The sequence below is a fragment of the Myxocyprinus asiaticus genome, chromosome 10, assembly GCF_019703515.2.
Source record: "Myxocyprinus asiaticus isolate MX2 ecotype Aquarium Trade chromosome 10, UBuf_Myxa_2, whole genome shotgun sequence".
In the NCBI taxonomy this organism is placed as follows: domain Eukaryota; kingdom Metazoa; phylum Chordata; class Actinopteri; order Cypriniformes; family Catostomidae; genus Myxocyprinus; species Myxocyprinus asiaticus.
This window is the reverse complement of record NC_059353.1, coordinates 1,564,078-1,582,701: the sequence shown is the minus strand read 5'-3', so window position 1 is coordinate 1,582,701 and position 18,624 is coordinate 1,564,078. Positions and strand designations below refer to the sequence as shown.

Here is an 18,624-nt window from a genome sequence, read left to right as displayed (position 1 = left end):
ATTTTTTTAATTTAATGCGTTTTTCATTTGGTAATTTATTAAATTTAATATAGGGAATTTTGCCAGTATTTTTTCAAAAGCTAAACAATAATTTTATAGAATTGTATGTTCGTGTTCCAAAAAAGCACACTGTAGCTTTTCTCCTAGTATTGTGTAATTATTTTTAATTTAAAACATCTTTGTGCACAGAAATATATATATATATATATAAAAAAGGCATATATAGGTCTAAATATATATATATATATATATATATATATATATATATATATATATATATATATATATATATATATATATATTTGTATTTTTTTGTATTTATTTTTTTGTATTGTGGGCTAATTCCGTGACTGCCGACTATTATTTTGAATGATGTGGAAAAGCAGCTTTAATAAATAAACGGATGTCTATCGCGATTACATTAATCACAAACAGTGGCCATTAATTTGTTCTCCGTGCACTTGTCGATGTGCATGATATGAGATATTTGTGTTGGTACTCCTGGAAGTGTCATGTTTGCAGTGATCGGATCTTTATGCCGTTCAGATCAATCCATAATCACGTACAATAAATTGGCTTTCAAGGATCCTATACCTTGTTGTCATGATTAACACAGGCTAACGATTGGGGCAAATTCTGTCATGTGACACTACATTTTTTGTGTTAATGCCAATTTTCTCGACAAAAAAGTGTTTCCAAACCAGTTTTTTGCGACATCTGATGTATCGACATAGAGTTTATGCGCTAGAGTTAAACGGAAAAATATTATGTCGACACGTGAAATTTTAGCAATAATTTGCGTTTCCATCAGCTTTATTTTGATGCGCTAAAACTTTTTTCGCAAAAATTCCTTAGATGGAAATGTAGTTAGTGATTACATGTAAGGCCTTTATTACATTTAGGAACACATTTTATTACATTTAAGGCCTTTATAACATTTAGGACCATTTATTACATTTTACACCCCACATATGCATGTGAATGTGAAGGCAATGCTTATGAAGTTTGAAACAGTATTTTAGTTTGAATTAATCAGAAAATTACTCTCCCAATAATTGGCATGATAATAGGCGAACAGAATGTATTGATTGGCATCTTCATAGTAAACTTGCACTTTAAAGTCAAGATGAAATAAAACAAAATACTCTATTGTTTTCTTAATACATGTTCTTAGTCTTATACTGTGCATGTTTCATCTGTGCACATTATTCCAAAGAAAAAATAGTGTCTTTGTTACTTTTAATAAAAATGTAATAAATTGCTTCGTCTCTGAAAAGACTTTCCTTTATGGCTGATGTCATCAAGCTCTCTTATTTGTCAAGCCCTCCCCTCCAACCACTGGTAATCTACAGACCACTTTACACCATCTAATTAATTCCCAACAGATAAAATAAATTCCCACCCTACATTTGCTTCACTCTGAAATATGTCACATTCTGGAAGTAAAATAGGTTGTTTATGCAGTTTCATGTTGAATTTAATATTAGGTGAAGCTGGCAAATAAATATAACTCTACTAAAATTAAGAAGCACAGGATATCACAACCACACATCACACATCTGTGACTGGTGTAGTTTTAAAAACAATGGTGTATGAACAGAACGCTGATTTAAGAGCCTTCAGTGCAGCTCAAACACGTCTGCCTGCAGTGTTCTGGGCCACTGACTCATGTTATAGGATCTATTAACACATACAGTAGAGTTTCTGTCCTTGAAATCTGACTTAATACTGTTCTCAAACAAAGGCTGCAAAGACAGCAGATTATTCAACATTAACACTTTCGGGCAGAAGCACACTCAATATGTTTCAAGTACATCTTTACCTCATTGGTTACAATACTTGACCTGCACGCAACACAATGCTCAATACATTAGGAAAATTTGCGAGACCTGTGATAGAGCCTTAACACAACATGTTAAAATACCTGGAGTTCTCGATCTGTCAGCATTCCCATTCATCTCAATGGCAGTTTCTCAGCTGGCGCATACAGCCCCAGATATATGCGACCTGAATACAGTCATCTTTGAATCTTGAAGAACTAATAAAAGCTGTAAATGCCATGTGACTAATCATTCTGGAGTCACAGGACACTGACATCCTGGCAGCAGGTTTTTTCATAGTTGAGCTTTCTGTCTGTCCAAGTATACATGACACAATGTGTAATCTAATATTTGAAGGAAGGGCGACAAATACGCAGGATTAAATACTCATCACGTGTAGGTTTGTCAACTTTGTACCAGCCAAATACTAAACATTTTATATTCACAGAATTGAATAACGAGACATTAGAAAATGTCTAACATGAAAAATCCTTAACATGATTTAATGTTCTAAAACAATAAAGCTTCTCTGGATCTACATTTAATAACAATCGTTTGCCAAAAGAACAAAGCCACAATCCATGGAGAAAAAAAGATTATCCGTTAGGAACTGTATTTTCTTCCCTATATTCAAACATCTTAAGCCAAACCTTTTAAGTTTTATTTAAAGCTTTATAAAGAGAATATAAAAAAATTAATTTGGTCTTCCATCACCACTGTGTATAAGCTTATATACTGTATAAAAGTGTATTTCTCCTTGGATTACAGTGTTGTTTTGTGAGGACATAGAGTTTATCACAAAGGAAATGTAAGAACATTTCCTCCCTTGTTTGTCTAACAATGTTGCTGTTTGAATACTTAAATTTGAAGCATAATACTGTTATAATCACTGTGATATCTAGGGCTGTTATGATTATGAAATTTGGCTGACGATTGAAATAATTGTGATTATGATGATTAATTGTCTGTTTTAGGGCTTTCACGATTAATTGTCATATAAATTGTCATATTTCTTTTAAGTGCATGTGTGTTTCATACACCTTGTATTTTTTACATACATGTATTTAACTTCAACTATATAAATCAAATAATAAAATAGGGATATATGATTTCCTTTTAAGGCTTTAAAACTTTATGAATGACATAAAAATAATGTTTAAATATAAAAATATTTCAAAATATAGACATTTAACTGTCATAATTTCTTCACTTTCACACCTTATTTTAATGATCTTTGATTAAACCCATGAGCCCTTTTTCTCATGAAGCAAAACCATTAAATTTCCTTTCATCATTTTATCACTCCACAGAAAAAGAGTAAGTGTGTGCCTCCTCCTGTGTCATTAAAACTTCATATATTAACCCTTTATGACCAGAAACATTTGTCATTACACGATCGTTTAAAGTGAAACCGGAGCGCTTTGCGTTCACTATCAAAGTTTATCTTTGTTCGTTGATATTTTTGCGGGAGTTTGGTGAGAGCCTTTGCTGACGGCGCGCGCATCAGAGCGCCCAAGAAACGATTCACGTGCCCTTCTGGAAGAGCTGCTCTGAGGTGCGTTTCCCATACAATGACGTAACTCACTGCGTAACCACCATAGTACGATGCATCGTTGGAGAAATTAACTAGTTAGTCACGACTGTTTCCCAAAACTGTAGTAACTATGTCGCACATCCATCGTTTGAACTACGTTGGTTAAAATGCCATTAATGATGCTACTCAGGGGTGGAGTAATAACTTCAGCATATAATAAATTAAAAAAGCTCATTTACACATACACCATAATGGAGTTTAATGCAAGAAAGCTGCTGAAGACACGAATGTGGCATGCACTTTTTAATGCGACAGATGGATTGTGCTGCAATAGATGGGTTTCCCTCTATATCAAACTTCGGTGTTGCCCTAATGCACTTGAGCATATGCACATGCGCACTCTTCAGAAACATATCAATGGCACTTATGCTTTAACATAAACACATAAAAGCTGCATTTCAGAAAGCCGCTTTCTGTTAAACCCCGGAATAAATTGTTTTCTCAAATCAAATCAAATCCCTTTATTGTCACACAACCATATACACAAGTGCAACAGTGGGTGAAAGTCTTGGGTGCAGTTCCGAGCAACACAGCAGTCATGACAGTGATGAGACATATACCAATTTACAATAAACAATAAACAATAAATCTAAAGCATGTAAACATGATCAAAGTCTTGACAGAAAGAAAGGTATACATGGAATAAAAGATATAGAAGCATCAGTGAAGTCTAATGATGTCCACACAGCAAACTAACAAGAAACTACTATGCTTCTAACCACAGGTGGAGAGCCTTAGTTCCAACCACACAACATTGCGATGCTGTTTGGGAATGTTCGTTGAAACTGCATTTTCGGGAAACACCAAATCATTGAACTACTGTATGCTGATAACGATGGAACTTGCGACCATAGTTGGCTAATGATGCTTTTGGGAAATGCACCCCTGGCTAATGGCCACATTGTGCCTCAGTGACACTTGGAGTTCAACTGAATGACACACGTAATGACATTTATATATTCGCTTAAAATTCACTTATTTGGGCATTGAAATGTGCTTGGAATTTGAAGTGCACAATAATTGTAGTTATCTCAAATAACCATGGTTAGAGCAAAGAACCATGATCAGACGATTATTTAATAATCGCAACAGGCCTAGTGATATCTATTCTTTCAGTGTCATTACAGGGTGGTCTTCATTCTCTGTGTTTATCACTGCCTCTATCTATAAACCTACAGTAACAGATCTACCCATAGCAGAGCAGGTTAGGATGATTCAACCCAAACCTATCACATCCAATGAGAGCTCACAGAGATGGCTTTGAAGGGTTTCTTAATAAAGAAGTTAAACATGGTGGCCTGAGGGGCAGTTTTAGTGAGGATTACTCTAGAAACTGCAGTGTATTCATGGCTTTATGGGTGCTGACAGGGAACTGCATATGATACAGTGAGCAAAAAAACACAGGTCAATATAAGAGAGAGTGCTGTGACTGCATTGTGATGGAGAAAAAGTTATCAAGGTCTCAGACAATAACAGTAGGAGTGACAGTGACAACAAAGAAAAATCAGCATTGCTTCTTTACGCCTTCAACCGTCACAGTTTTTGAAATCACAACACTGGTGATTTGATACACCCTTGTACACTGCCGTCGCTCTGCTACCTATTCCAAAAATAACATTCAACTGAAATGTAAAATCTTTACTCTATTACCATCTGCTACACAGATGGCCCAGGTAAATCTGTGCGTTAATGCGGCCCTGACCCCCTTGGGTACGGATACCTCTGGTTGGTAATTACTGTCAGTGTTTCACCGCTGCTGAATTATGAGCGCCACTATTAAATTTCACAAGGTTCATTTAATATTCTTGACACAACGCTTGCCAGTCAGTTTTCCATCTGTATAAAATCTGTTCTCTTGTAATACTTTCTGACTGTAGGAAAATGAAAGTTGTTTTGTTTGCCTTCAGAAATTCCAAGAGATGATGAAAGGAATTTTTAAAGGAGAACTTAATCACACTTTCAGAATATTTCAGTTTATACAAATTTGGTGTTTTTTCATAGATATTGCTATTGTTGATATCATAATTTACATCTGCATCTCAACCTCAAAATCAATGCTATACTGTCAAATGTGCATATCTCAATGCCCAAACTATTCAATATTATTGGTAATTGCATGGGTGCTACCAAAGCAGGTGCTGGTGCCACATTTTCAACCAGCCCTTTGAGGGCACAAATAAACCCTTATGTAGGACAGGCTAAAATTGACTTTGACACCCTTGTTTTAAGTTATTCCTCCACCAACGCACGTTAATATAGGTCCAGTGTTGCGAGCTTGTGGATGTGCGCATAACAGCAAAAAAATCCTTCTGATCTGATTCTGAGCTGAGACAAAATTAGTGGGACCTTTTAGTTTTGTTTCAGTAATATTTAAAGATTTACTATATAAATTACTAGGCATGTCATAAGATATCGATATATCGATTATTGATCGGCACGTTATTTTATCGATATATTTTTGAGGCATCGATATATTAACATTAGCCAACATTTAAATTAGAAGGTTAATCTGCATGCTTTCCAATTCACTCAGTTGGGCTTCTGCCGAATATCTGGCATAATAGTGTTGGTACACCACAAGGGGGTGATAAAACATTTACTGGAGCAGGTCACAAGGCACAGGTATCACAACATAGGATGGGTATATTAGAGCTCCTTGCACAGAATGCATACACAATTTCTCTAGAGTAAATAATCTTTTTCCTTTGATGATTTAGGTTGAATGTAATGGAAAACTATGCCAGTTACGCTCCGTGGCACTGTAGATTTTTGAGCAGCCTCGAGAAACACATGTGTGCTTCATAAAAAAAGAACTGTTTTGGATTAAAGAATGTGCCATGTCGTCCATCAGACACGTTTGGTGTGCGACCGCCTTTAATTTACCCTGCCACTCACGTTTACCAGAGTAGTGTTGAGAATTTTTGCCCCCATCTCCCAGGTTGGCCTGTTTGGCGACACCGTCAAGGACTTTGCCTAGCAGTCCTCGACGGTGAAGAAGCAGACAGAGGCTATAAAGCACATCCTGCCCCAGCGCGGCTCAAGATCCCGCACCCCGTCTGCTCATTGCCAAGGGCGTCTCCCTGCAGCAACATCTCCGGCTCCGCCGCAGCCTGCCCCCGTGTGGCACGAATACCCCCACATGGGATTAGTGCCAATGGACCTCGGGGACGAGACTCCTCCTCCCCCCTCCTCAGCCAATCTCATGGTGGGAGGCAGGAGCCAGGTAAGTGCTTCGATGTCCCTCGACTCAGCACGGCCACGGGGCTCGAGTCCCCTCGACATGGCACCTCGAGCTCCACCCCGCCGCGAAGCCCCACCCACCGGTATGTCCAACACGATTATCCCCTTGGTCCCCCTCGCCCGGAGTTTGGACGCGTAGCTCACGCTTTCCAACCCGTCGCGATGGCTGACCCGGAGGACCGTTCGACGCTCATAGCAGCATTGGGGAGGTTACGTGACAGCCTGATGCGCTGGCTATGAGGCACACAAAAGTCTGCCCATCTCACACCGCTAGTCCACGTAACACAGTTCAGCTAGTTGTGGCGTTTTGCATAGGGACCCCTAGTGTCACTACATCGACACAACATCAAGTGAGTGACAGATAGGGAACATCATGGTTACTTTCGTAACCTCCGTTCCCTGATGGAGGGAATGAGACGTTGTGTCCCTCTTGCCACAACGCTGAACTACCCGCTGAAATGGCCAGGACCTTGTCTCAGCTCCTCAGCACAAAACCTGAATGAGTGCATACCAGCTCCTTTTATACCTGTATGTCCGTGGGAGTGGCATGCAAATTCCACTCGCCAATTCTCACTGGCCTTTTTTCAAAAGATCAGAGGTGTTTCGGGCTCCCAAGAGTGACCCCTAGTGTCATTACATCGACACAACGTCTCGTTCCCTCCATCAGGAAACAGAGGTTACGAAAGTAACCATGACAGCTCCTTTATGTTCACGTGACCCCAATCAGACGCATTTCAGAGGGATATACGGACTTTAAGTGCAGCATTTCAACATGGTGACTATTCAACAAATAAACAGGTTAAATAACTACAACATCTTATTGCAAAAAACTGTCAAAGTAAGAAATAAGAAAGGCTTCTATGTAAACAGAGAGCTTGGGAGTCTCAGGGCAATACACATGGACTGATGGATGCAGATCCTCATAACTGATGCGTATGGGGCTGCGTAAACGCAGACACGTCAGAGTGGCCATGATGACCCATGTCCATTGTCCAAAGTGTCGGACCTGGACCTTGGAGCAGTGGAAGAAGGTTGCCTGGTCTGATAAGTCCTGTTTTCTTTTACATCACGTGGATGGCCATGTACATGTGCGCTGTTCACCTGTAGTAGTGATGGCACCAGGATGCACTGTGGGAAGACAACAAGCCGGTGGAGGGAGTGTGATGCACTGGGAAATGTTCTGCTGGGAAACCCTGGGTCCGGCCATTCATGTGGACATCAATTTGACACGTGCCACCTACCTAAACATTGTTGCAGACTAGGGTTGCTCCGATATCAACATTCTGGCTTCGGTACGATACCAGCCCTGGTACCTCGGAATCGATACTAAATCAATACTATAATCAATAAATAAAAAGTCTCAGATTTTTGATGAAATTACACAGAAAATGACTTGATTAAAAGAACTGCATAAAGTCTTACAGATACAAATTATGCATTTTCTGTTTACATTTTTCTGGATTCCTTGTTAAATATTTTAATTAAATGTTATGATCAAATGGTGTTTAATCAAGTTGATACATACAGTTTAATCAAATAAAAATACATATATATTATTATTTTTTTACAAAAGATTGCAATTTTATTTTTTGTCAAATAAATTGCTGCACAACAGAGCTTCACAGTATTAATGAAAACATTAATGAAAAAAATCTGATTACCTGTGGCACAAGGCTGCTTGCATTTGTGATATTGCTTACAGATAATAATAATAATAATAATAATGATAATAATAATAATACAGCCATTTAATATTATATAATTGTTATTCAAAAAGCTGCAATAATACTCATAATATTACATTTTTATACAATAGTTATATTTTTCTGTCTTCAATTTCACACATCCATTTGAATAGACCTTTATGTTAGCGGGACTTTTATTTTGACAGACTTTTGAGTTCTTCCTGTTTTTGAAGGGTTAGTTATTTCAAGCTTCCCTTTAATGCTGGGATAATCCCGTCGTGACTCTGGAGCTGAAATCTCAGAGCTGCAAACCAGGAGTTCATTTAAGTTTTAACAGCCACTAAAACTCTAAACACACTGCATGAAAATCAAGCACCAGTAGTGTGTGTTGAGTTTGTGTGAGCGTATGCTTGCGCCCGTGTTTGTGTGTGTGAAGCAGATGACAGAGCAGAGTGGCACCTCTTGTTCATTCCGTAGTGTGCAGCGCATGTGACTATACAATATTTAATTAAATTGCATCCTTCTGCTTTTTAATAATCACACTTGGCCATATCCAGAGGTTTTTTATTTTATTTTCAAATTGTCATTGATTTCATCTCAAATTTGTCACATCTCATATAATTTTGCTAATGACATACACTATATGGCCAAAAGTTTGTGGACACCATATGTGCTTGATGAACATTTGATTTCAAAACCTTAGGCATCAATTATCCCCTTTGCTGTAATAACAGCTTCCACTCTTTTGGGAAGGCTTTCCACTACACTGTATGTAGTAACATGACTGCAGGGATTTGCTCTCTTTCAGACACAAGGCTATCAGTTAGGTCAGGAACTGATGTTGATCGATGGGGCCTAACTTACAGTTGCTGTTCCAGTTCACCCCAAAAGTGATCAGTGGGGTTCAGGTCTGGGCTTTGTGCAGTCAATTCCTTCCACGCCAGACACAGTAAACCATTTCTTTACGGACCTCACTTTGTTCACAGGGGCATTGTCATGCTGGAACAGAAAAGGGCTATCCCCAAACAGTTGCCACAAATTTGGAAGCACACAAAGCCCAAGCCATTACATAAAGAAACATTAAGATTTTTCTTTACTGGATTTAATGGAGTAACCAAATTTGTTAATTAGAAGGGGGTGTCCACAAACTTTTGGCCATATAGTGTACTATATATACACTGAACAAAAATATAAATGCAACATGTAAAGTGTTGGTCCCATGTTTCATGACCTGAAATAAAAGATCCCAGAAATTTTCCATATGCATTGATTACATTAGATTAGGCCTAATGAATTTATTTCAATTGACTGATTTCCTTAAATGAACTGTAACTCAGTAAAATCTTTGAAATTGTTGCATGTTGTGTTTATATTTTTGTTCAGTATGTATGTATATATATATATATATATATATATATATATATATATATATATATATATATAGCATACATTTGTTCAGGTATATCCCATTAGATGCAACCTGTGAATGAAGAAAAAACAATGCCTGGGGAAATGGAAATATTATGCAGAAAAAAAATAAATTGCATGCCGTTTTGTAACAAAAAAAAATAAATAAATAAATATATATATATATATATATATATATATATATATATATATATATATATATATATATATATATAATGTTAAAATTACAGGTTTTGTGCTTACATCCCTATGCTGTTTGCGAACTTTGACACAATATACACATTGACATTTGAGACATTTTGATAAAAACATTTCGGGACACACTGTTTGTCTCGCTCATCCACAAGTGTCTGACTGTCAAGTTTCTAAAACTTTAAAATGTTTAGATGCTGCTGACTGCAGTAGACTTCGCTGGTGTTAGAGTTACATGCCCTTGTAGCACTCGTGGGTGATGTTTTTCTTGTTGAGCAAAGATGATTATTACATTTCACAATACAAAGAGTACAAATGAGATGCTAAACGTCCAGGGCGTGCAAGTGTGTTAGAGTGAGCGAAAAAGACCAAGCAAGAGAGCACCGATGCTCCGATCCTGATCAGCTTCGATTCCGATCAAGTTTTAGAGAATCACATCAAACAAAATTAAACATTTTGATGTCAAATTGAATATATTCATTACTACAGCTGTAATTAATCGCATGATTTTAAATTAGACCCTCCAAGAATGTGCAAAATAGCTTTCCAGGGGGTCTCCTGTTGCATTCCCTGTTGTGTCAGTTTCAACGTCATCGGTGTGGTGTTTTGGAAAGAGTGGCCATGGCTAAATCAACGGCTCAGTCTCATGGAAGTTAGAATGGCTAAAATTGCTTACAGCACTTTTAAAGCATTAAAGAGACTAAACCTCTTACAGAGGGTTTTACAGTGCTGACTGTTATTCACTTTTCAGCATGCAAAAATGCTCTCTAAAAAGAAGTTGCGTCTCTCAATTAATTAGAGAATTGCATCTCCCATTAAAACCACCACAATTTAAAATTTTGGCTAACCAATTAAGTAAAGTTATGGCATCTCTTATACATACAGATCAGGTGGGGTTCATTCGGGGCCGCAGCTCTTCTGATAACATTAGGCGTTTCATCAATATCATGTGGTCAGTTGTGAATGATCAGACTCCGAACGCTGCCATCAGGCGTTTGATATGGTAGAATGGTGTTATCTTTTTAAGATTTTGGAAATGTACGGGTTCGGGAATACTTTTATTGAATGGATTAAGTTACTTTATAGACACCTGGTAGTGGCGGTACAAACAAATGGATTAATTTCAGATTATTTTACTCTGGATAGGGGCACCCAGCAGGGTTGCCCTCTTTCCCCATTATTGTTCTGTCTTGTCCTGGAACCATTAGCAGCCGCAATAAGAAAGGAGGGTGATTTTCCAGGGGTGATGGCGGGAGGTGTGGGGCATTAACTTCTGCTTTACGCAGATTATATTTTACTATTCGTCTCTGACCCTACTAGATCTATGCCTTGCCTCCACAGAATTATTAATTCCTTTTCTAAGTTCTCAGGATACAGAGTTAATTGGTCTAAATCTGAAGCTTTGGCTCTGACAGCGTACTGCCCGATAACGGCTTTTCAGCCGGGCGCCTTCCAGTGGCCAAAACAAGGCATTAAGTATTTGGGTATTTTATTTCCAGCAAATTTGTGTGATTTAGTTAGAGTTAATTTTGACCCTTTACTAAAAAGGTTTTCGAGCGATGTGGGCAGGTGGGCTTCATTACATTTATCGATGATTGGTAAGGTTAATGTTATTAAAATGAATTGTATTCCACAATTCAACAATCTGCTACAGTCGCTCTCTATAGATGTCACCCTCTCTTATTTCAAGCAATTTGATAACATAGTGGTCTTTCATTTGGAATGGGAACGTTCCAGTTTACATTTCAGTTAACTGCATAGGCCAATTGATAATGGTGGGCTAAGCTTACCCAAGCTTTTGTTTTATTATTATTATTATTATCAGTCTCAGATATCTGGCTCATTGGTCGCTTCCACCTGAGAGAGCCCCTCCCTGGTTTTGTATTGAGCAAGAAGTTCTTGCCCCTATTTCACCATTGCAAAGCCTTTCTATCAAACTAATCGGAGAAGTTACACCCCGTTATCTTGCATTTACAGTCCGTATGGACAAAAATGTCTAAAGTGTTTAATTCAGATATTTATTTAAATGTTGCCTCGAGCTTATGACTTAACCACAAATTATGTATTAATAAATCCCCTTTCTGCTGGTCAGAGTGGATTGTGAGGGGGGGGGGGGGTTACTACACTCGGTGACCTATATGAGAGTGGAGTGTTGAGATCCTTTGAAAATCTGGTTCAACATTTTGGGATCCCCAGATCTCAGTTTTACAGGTATTTACAGCTGCGACACCTGCTCTGTACTATTTTTGGGAGTAGCATACACCCCACTAAAGCGGCAGATACTCTGGGAGTGCTGATTACTGCTTTTGGAAAAGGTCATGAGGCAAAAGTGTATTACTTCCTGCTAATTCAGACTCTGGGGGTCTAAGCTTCAACTTCCCTCAAGAGATTATGGGAGAAAGGTTTAAACTTGGTATTGGAGGAGGGAGAGTGGTCTAGGATTCTAAAAAACATCAGGTCTGCATCTAGAGATGCAGCGCCTTACGCAATTCAAGATTTTACATCGATTTTATTGGACCCCCTCTAGATTGTATAGGCTTGATCTTAAAGACACACCCACCTGCTGGCAATGCCAATCAGAGGATGGAGACATAACCCATGTCTTTTGGGGGTGTGTTAAGATGGGGCGGTCATCGACATTGAGAATAATCACATAAAGAGTTGGGTCCTAATTAGCATCATGATCGCCAGATTATATTTTAAGGGGTTGGATGTCGGCTGGAGCACCCTTCATGAGTGGTGCTCGGAGATGGGGAGGGTGACGGCCTTTGAAGAAGGGTTGTATATACAGCTGGGCAATCTGGGGTTATTTAATAGGAAATGGGGCAGGTATTTGGCCTTATTGGAAGGCTCTCGGGGAGGGGTAGTGGAGAGGGATCTCTAATTTTAAATGTGTGTGTGCAATTTGATTGTTTTTTTTGAAAGTATACTTCCCTATCTGTCACTCACTCGACGTTGTGTCGATGTAGTGACACTAGGGGTCACTCTTGGGAGCCCGAGACACTTCTGGTCTTTGATAAAATGCCAATGTTGGGCCTCATGTATTCAGATAGAAGACAAAGGCAGGCCTAACACAAGTCGTAAAACCTAACTCAGCCCCCACACATTCCATGTCATAAATTTTACTGATAAAAATCGTGCCAAAATCAAACAAAGGGAGTCCAAAACAGACTACAAATCCATAAAGCCTTGCCCACTAAAGGATAAAACTCTCAACTCCTATTGGCACACAACAGAACGTCCCTCAAACATGACATCATCAGGAGTTGAAATAATTCTGAAATGCTTCCAGAATTCACTTCCAGCGGCTTTGTTCACCGAATATAGACGTAGCTTTTTGCTGCTCTCAGGTGCAACCTCGTGGCACAAGGAAGTAATGTCCGACTTGAAACTGTAGCCATACAATCTCCATCTCGCTGGACGAGTTGAGATTACTCTGTGTTCAACCAAACACTCTAACGGATCCGAAGGAGACCGCCGAGCAATTCGCATCTTCATCCGTTTGCCTACAGAAGTGAAGAGATTAAAGATTTCTCTTCAATCTTCAATCAAGTCGACATTTCTGAGTTCTCCGCCAGCCCGCCGAAAATCAACAGCCGTACCGCCCACCTACAGAGCGAGGAAACGGCCTCCCGTCATCACACGAGCCTTAAGGAACCGGGTCAAAGTTAAAGGACGGAGGAAAACACATTCTACCTGTGTCCTCATGCGATTCAAGTAAGAGGTTTACGTCTGGGCAGAGATAGAATATTATAGTGTGTTATTCTTGTGTTTCAAGGTTTTGCTTGTACAGTTTACGGACCGTCATGTCCGCTCATTATTAATACTCAGGGTATTAATTATCACAAGTTTGTTTTGCTGTATTGTGGTCCAACCAAATTGGATTGTTGTGCAATTTCGCCACCGCGGGTGAGACAGCAACTGAGTTCATCCATTAAAGAGTTAAATAACGCGGGACTGTTTACGAGCCGTCCACCGCGTCTTTGAGCGATGAACTAAACAGCTGCTTTGTCTCCCACGATCGCGAAATCAGCTTTAAGGCTGTCACTTCTCTTTCTCTCTCGTACTAATTACATACACACACACACGCAGGCACGCGACCCCTCACAAATATTCTGGCACACATTTTGGCTCGTAGATAGCTTAAATGCTAAAGCCCAGCTTTGTCCCTAAGCTATCGTACAAGCGGATATACGTGGTAACTGGTAGACGCCATCTCCGCCCCCATTCGTGGTCATATTCCCTGGCCGGAAGTCTCGCGTGACATACTCTCCACGAAAGTCACGTCCGCTATTTTGTGCACGTCCCTCCTTACACACACACTGACACACACACACACACACACACACACACACACACTGTCACACGCACACCTTATGTGTCACCATCAGCATCATGAACGGGAGTCTGTGTAAAGCCCGGTTCAGTACTCGCAGGTCCAAGACTGGCTGCAAATTTTATATAATTTGATTCCGCACTTCCTGTTATGTTTATTTAATTTGTTGAATGGAATCAATAAAAATTGTTAATAATAATAATAAAAAAACACCACCATTAAAAATATTAATGCTGGTAATCGACCCCACTCAGCTGTTGGACGACTAGTCAATTAGTTGAAAGTACACTGTAGCACATCCTTAGTTGCATATATGTGCAAATATGTGACTTTTTTAAATTACATATTTAAAATACAGTAGGCCCACTTTTATACATCATATGTTATTATATATTAGATTTGAGATTTGTATGGATTTAACCTGAAAGCTATGTAAATGTCAAATAGAACTGAAATATACATTTAAACTGGACTAAAGAAAAAAAACTGAAATGGCACTCTGCCTCCTCATTTCAAAAGTCCACCACACACATCACTGTTAGAAGGTAGCTACCTATATATAGGTTTTGGAGCAGAGGTAGTCTGACTTCTTCAAAAAGATTTTCTAAAATTATTCATAAAGGTCTATAAAAGACCTTTAAATAATAGATGTCCACTAAGCACCATCTGTTGTGTTTTATTTGAAAGGAAAGCTCTGTTGCATCCTCAGTTTGAAATGCACTCTGAGAAGGGTGATGTATACTTAATGATAAAGCAATTAAGATGGGGAAGCAACAATTCTCCACTGCATTACTGCATAGATCCCAGTACACTATTTACTTAGCATTAAAATTTCTTCTACTGTAGTCAGAGGACCATTGCCTGCATGGTAAAGATAAAAATAAACCAAAGGTGATTTGTATCTTACAAACAGAAAAAAATAAAACAAAGTATGCGCAGTGGATAGGATATTTGTCTCCAGATATTATATTGTTATCACATATTTACCTCATGACCTTTCAGCATACTGTAAAATTTAGTACAACTAACATTTTTCAGCATGTATTGTAAATCTGATAAGCCTATGAGTTTGTGCACAGAATTGCTTGAAAGTGAACATGTAACTTTTGTGTTAGTAGGCCAAATCCTTAACCTTCATCTTAAGCTAATCACTAGTGATGACCTCAGTGAGACAAGATCTTAAGACTGGCCCAAACTCACAAAAATCAATCGTGCAAATGGCCAACAGATTGCAGTGCTTGTAAGCCCTGCTTTTCTCAGCACTACAACTGCTTTAGACCTCAACTGACTGTTTAATACCGTAATAGCTTTCATGCCATTATTAAATCCTGCATGTAGGGACACACACTCTAATTCAAACAGACACACTTCCTGTCTGTGCACTTTATTAGAGGCAGCAAGCACATAACAAACTTGATTTATAACAAGACATTTGATGTGCTTGTGGTTCAGTAAGTAATAAAAGTTCCAAGAAAGACTGTGATTATGGTTGTTGGTGGGCCGCATTTAAACCTGAAAGCTGCTTATGATTCGATACCTAACCCCATTTAGCAGGCAGTGTTCTTGTAAGGACAGGGATCCAATAATTCTGGGATTAAATGAGCAGCTAGTGAGCAGTCACAGTTTAAACAAACACTTCAAGAGATTTCACCATCAGGAAACAATGACTAAGTTCAGAACTGTTCCCTAGTGTTCAGCAGCTGATGCCTTTTGTCTGGGAGCGAAAGTGTGTCACAGTTGTGGGATATAAAATTAGACACTAATTTTTATGACAGGCTTTGTGTCCAGCATTTCAAAATAACCAGAACAACATTTGAGATGCCATGCCATTATGTTGTTGATATTCTCTGAGCGAATTGTGTATTCACATGGTTGTTGAGGCAATGTCACATGACTTTATTTGATGCACATCGATTTAAGGACTATATTTGGTAAATGCGTTTCCCTCTTAGTTTTTGTGCATGTCTTCTCAACCGAGCGTATACGGTTTTTTTTATGCACGTTTTGGAGACCTTATTCGCATCTTGGTGTTTTTATCCAGCATTTTTTATGCGATATGCTAAAATTTGCATAAAAATATATAGATGAAAACCCAGCTAATGTTGTCTCATAACCTTACTATGTTGCACTAAGTCCCTTTCAAGACAAGTCCACTCTGCGGCCATCTTTGGTGAACGGTGTTTCATGGTGGTTGGAGGACGAGTGATGGAGAAAAAAGTACAAAAAATAGTTTGCACTGGCTTTAAAATTTCTGTATGTTCTTGCACCAATAGTCTATCTTACACATCAGTAACATGCATACGTCAATTGCTAAAAATGTTCCACCATGTCAAAATCTGTTAATATAGCTAAACTTGAATATTCAACAAGACCAAATGTCTGTAAACAGCTGGACAATAATTAAATGGTTAAGTCCTACCTTGGTTGAAAACTGTTCAATTGTCAGATGTTATTCATTTTTTTTCAACAGGAAAAAAACAGCAACATTGTCTGGTTTTTAGAGAGGACCTCACTGGGCATATGATATTTCCAGCTGCACTGAATGACGGTATGAAGATAGTTTTTCTTGTCCAACAAAACCAAGGTCTGATGTACAAATTAGGGATGCCACGATTATACGGTTTCACTATTAACCGCGATTAAATTAACCGTGACATTTTTAATCGCAAGAATTTAGAATCCACGGTTAAAAAAACGTGAAATTCTTTGTTTAGATGTGCCAAAAATAACATACATAATGTATAAATATATAATATAAAAGAGATATTCATAAGATTTTGTAATCCTAAATGTGAAAAAACTTGTGCCTGTGTGGGTACTGGAGCTGTTGCTAAGGTTACAGACTGTGGACGCGAGGTGCTTAGTCAGGTGTCGCGGCTGAACGTGAACTTTCAAATTCACATGAAACTGGGGCTTAAACACAAGAACAACAAAATATAATTCGATCTACCAGACTCATATCCACCAAAAAAGTGACTTAAATCGGCTGATGTAAATTATGCAGACAGAAGTCATAGAAAGAAACACATCCTACAAATGGGACAGGATGCTCCACTAGTCATCCAACAACAAACTAATAAGTTTAATATTTTTAGCTTTGGTGTTTTTAAAGTGATGAATTTAAAGATGTCACTTTTTGTAATGTTTAAGCGTGCTGACAGCGCACGGTGCATTGCATGTAGCGGTAAACTTTGAAAAGTTGCATCTTAAATCGTCCTCATTATTTAAAGCATTGCTTCTGTACAAATTCACCGAATTTAACAATAAATGTCAATTTTAGTCATTATTGGAATTGCCGCTGTGAGCAATGTTCCTGTTATTATGTATAGTCCAAAGGTTTATTTGTAAGGTGTTGTGGACAGTAATTTTATAGATTCTGTTGCAGATTCTTTGTTGCAGTGTCTGACAGACAACAGATTGCTTTAATAAACTGTTGCAGAAGAAAAAAACTGTTGGATGCCTTGAACATCCATGTGCTACATGTTGCACAATAATCTTACATTTATGCACTTTTGAAGCACTCCGGTTACATTGAAGCACATCACTGAGCTCGTGATGCGCATAAATGGTGTCATGCCCTAGATTGGAGCGTCTCTGTTTTTTGTGTATTTATCAGTTTTCTTATTGTAGGGCTACCCTTAGTGTCCACATATTCCCCAGAAATACGTCCATTTAGACGTTCAGTTGTGATATGATAAGCATTTTTTGCATCAATGCAGTTATATAATAAGAAAATTGCAAATAATTGTAAAACCGGTTAACTGCAATTTATTCTCAGATGGCAATCTCACCGTCAAAAACTCACACCGCGGCAACCCTAGTTCAAATAATATTGACATTTTGGCCTTCATCATTTTTCTTTCACCAGTAAAAAAAAGAAAAAGAAAAGCAAAAACCAGTTACACTCAGTCACTCTCATGTTACTTTCTTCCATATAAAACAAGAGGAGTTCTTTTTCAGAATATTCACACTGCTCTTTCCATACAATGAAAACATATATTCAGCAGGGTCTGTCAAGCTCCAAAAAGGACAGGAAAGCACCATAAAAGTAGTCCACATGACAGCTGGGTCATTCTTGTTTGTTCTAAAGCAGAACATAAAGATATCTTTAATACTTCTGGAGTTATAGGCACACCAACTTTGGAAAAACAACACATTATATATATATATATATATATATATATATATATATATATATATATATATATATATATATATAAGATTTAAATATATCTTATTTAAAAACCTTTTTTTTTTTTTGTGGACTCACACCATTAATATATAATGCAAGAAAGTATGCTAAAGTCAAATGATTTTAGTAATAGACCT

The 18,624-nt window shown here is 38.1% G+C and overlaps 1 protein-coding gene across 1 annotated transcript in view; it reads right to left on the bottom strand.

The window, feature by feature from the left end:
* LOC127446838 (polypeptide N-acetylgalactosaminyltransferase 13) overlaps positions 1-18,624 on the bottom strand; it is a 168,792-nt gene that overhangs the window by 130,320 nt on the left and 19,848 nt on the right. The gene's annotated exons all lie outside the window — the stretch shown is intronic.